Here is a 3,580-nt window from a genome sequence, read left to right on the forward strand (position 1 = left end):
AGTGGATAATGTTTGCTCTAACTGGGCTACCATGTCTGGCCTCAGTAGGAGAAGATGTGTCTAGTCCTGCAGTGATTGATGTTCCAGAGTGGTTTGGTACCTGGGGGAGGGGGAAGGGGGTCTGTGAGGAGGCACTTGAAGGATGGAGGAAGACTGCCATCAAGCTGTACTGTGAATTTTTTTAAAAAAGTAGAAAATAAAGAAACAGAGGTGTAGGTTGAAATTCATGTGTGTTTCTCAACAACTGGAGCAAGGCTTACCCCAACTTTGTTGCCTACCTGTGAATCCTGTTCCCCTTAACTGGGTACCTTGCCTGGTGTCAGTGAGAGAGCATAGGCCTAGTCTTGCTGTGACTTGAGGTGCCAGGATGGATTGGTACCCAAGGGAGTACCTCCCCTTAGTGTTAGAGGTAAAAGGGAGGGGTATTGTGGAGAGATGCCTTCTGATGACAGGGGGACAGGGAAAAGGTGAATCTGTGATCATGATATAAAAAAAATCAATCAATAAATGTAAAACAATAAATGTAAAAGAATAGTATTTCATTAACACCTTAAAATAAATGATTTGGTGCATGCTTGTAACCCTGATGCCTGGGAAATAAATGTCAGAGACTCAGGAGTTCTAGGCCAGTCTGTAGCTAGTGATATGTTTCTGTGCTTTGCTGTACAAAAACCTTTCCCTTTCAATTGTAAAAGGTAGTCTGGCAAAGGCTTTATTCATAAAATTATTTCTGATTGTATTTCTTTTATCCAGACTTGTATAGCAGAGTCTGAAGTTTTTTATTTGTCTATTTATTGTCATTGAAATGCTCAACAATGAATGCATTAGCTTTTTTTCTTTTCTTTTCTTCTTCTTCTTCTTTTTTTTAAAAAAAATTAGATATTTTCTTTATTTACATTTCAAATGTTATCCCCTTTCCTGGTTTTCCCTGCAAAACCCCCCTATCCCATTTTCCCTTCCCCTGCTTCTATGAGGGTATTCCCTCCACCTACTCACCCTCTCCTGCTTCTCTGTCAGGGCATTACCCTATACTCGGCCATTGAGTCTTCACAGGACCAAGGGCCTCTCTTCCCATTGATATCCCAGAAGACCACCCTCTCCTACATATGTGAATGGAGCCATAGGTCACTCCATGTGTAGTTTTTGGTTAGTGGTTTATTCCCTGGGATCTCTGGGAGTACTGGTTAGATCATATCATTGTTCCTCCTATGGGGCTGCAAACCCCTTCAGCTCTTTCAGTCCATTGTCTTACTCCTCCATTGGGGCACAGGAGCTTATTGACTAAACTCAACAATTTTTTGACTTATTAGGCAGATGCTGAAACTGCCATATCGATTTCAAGTCACATGAAATCTTAAAAACCACAGGTATTGAAAAAAGAAATCAAAAAATATGCTTCTGTATATGACTAATAAAAATTTTAAAATAGCTTATTTGAAATTAATAAAGTTTCACCTTTAAGCCTGAAAAAAGAAAGAAAAATGCCATGCAACCACAAATAGATATTACTTTTTACCATTACCTATAAATAATACATTATTGTGGGGGTCAGAAAAGTTTTATTTGGTTTACACTTCCATATCACTGACTGTCATTAAAGGAAGTTAGGAAAATATCTCAAACAGGGCAGGAATCTTGATGCAGGCGCTGGTGCAGAGGGCATAGAAGGGGTGTGCGTACTGGCTTGCTTCTTGCAGCTTAAACAGTCAGCTTATTTTTAAAATTTGCATAATATTTCAATTTACTAAAATACTTTTAAATTTTATTTTCTTTATATTTATTCATTTTTTAAAATCATGTTTAGATCCAGCTGAAGGGGATGCACCAAGCTTTGACACTATTACTGATCCTATGTTTTGCTTACAAACAGGGGCCTATCATGACTGCCCTATGAAAGGCCCAACAAGCAGCTGAAAGATTCAGATGCACATATTTACACCCAACTGTTTTGGATAGCCCTGGGGCTAATTATATTTGATGTTAATTCCATTCTCCTGTGAGTGGTTGAGAATAAGGAATGAGTCAGCACTCAGGTGATTTCCTGTAAACCTGCTTCTCACCTTAATTTGTAAAATAAAGGAGAGCTGATGATTGGGCAGATAAAAGGGATGGTGGAGCAGAAGGTGAGGGAGAAAAGGAGAATGGAAGAGGGAGAGGATGCAGGGGAGGAGGAAGAAGGAGAAAAGCAGAGCAGAAGCACATGGTCTGGAGAAACTGCAAGTTCTAAGGGGTCTCATAAGCTGTGGAAGATGGTAGTGTAGCAGTAGATCTGCNCAATCTAGTTGCACAGCGTGTAATCATATTAACTGTGTTGTGTTTTCATTGCCAGTACATTTTTTGGAAGGGATTCACAGCAACACCCAACCAATGGGCAGAAGCTGGTGGCCCCTGTGGTTGAATTAGGAAACAGACTGCTCCTTATAAAACTCTGAACCACCAGCCCAGAAATGGCAAAAATAATGGACTAAGCACTTCAGCATTAACCACTAAGAATGAAAGTATCCTACAGGTTTGCCTACAGCCTGAACTTTAATNATATTTTATGAATATTGATTACTTCCAAAACTTACCTATTTTTCACAAAAGAAAAATACTTTTGTTAAAATTTTATTCCAGTCACAACATATTGGAATAAAATGGCTGTTGTGTGAATTCCAATTTTTGAGTTGAAAAAAGCTAAAGNTAAGTATGTCAAATTTGGACAGCACAGAAATTTGTGTCTTATTTAACAGAATTTCAACAAACAAAAGGTAATACACAATTGGATCAAACTCAAGGAAATAAAGAGTTTGAAGACTTTGGCTAAAGGCAGTAAAGAGACCATGGAGAATACACGTGTGTGTCAATTGTTCATTTACTTAGCCTGTGAGTCACACCGGAATGCTGAGCAAATGATGTAGTGGTGGCTCATCTCTCACCACTAATAACAGGTGACACATCACATGGGACTAAGGCTCTGTAATGACTGTGACTGATATAGCCTTCATTTTTGGGCTCCTGTAACACCGAGTTCCTCAGAGAAACTGTTACCTTACAATCTCTGTTTACAGTATATACACTCTATAGGTGTACTCTATTTTACCTTTCATATTGGAATTTTACTGTATTTATTGCTTAGACATGCTTAAACCTATAATGACTTACGACAGTGTTATTAATGAATCCAATAGCCAATATGTTCATCTTGTTTATAGGTGCTTGCTTAGGAACAATGGCATACAGAAATACCTGGTTGGGTAGGGGGCTTTGTAAACTAGGATTATATAAATTTCCTCTGTGATATTTTCACAATAATTTTTCTGATGATGCATTAGACCAAATTCATTGCTATTATTAATCAAAGTATGACTGAATACTGACATTTAATATTTCACTCTATGGTTTATTCCAGAATTATTTTTTTCTCATGTCAATTNTGAACAATACTGAGGTGGACAGAAGTGTGCAAATTTTCACACTGCTTTCAGGCTTCCATTCTCCTGAAGTGAAACTGGCAAACCAAATGGCCAGTATTACCCTAACTCTTTGTTAGATTCCACATTTTACATGGACCCCCACACCATTACTCTGTTTAGTAACA

The sequence above is a fragment of the Mus pahari genome, unplaced genomic scaffold (assembly GCF_900095145.1).
Source record: "Mus pahari unplaced genomic scaffold, PAHARI_EIJ_v1.1 scaffold_11540_1, whole genome shotgun sequence".
In the NCBI taxonomy this organism is placed as follows: Eukaryota; Metazoa; Chordata; class Mammalia; order Rodentia; family Muridae; genus Mus; species Mus pahari.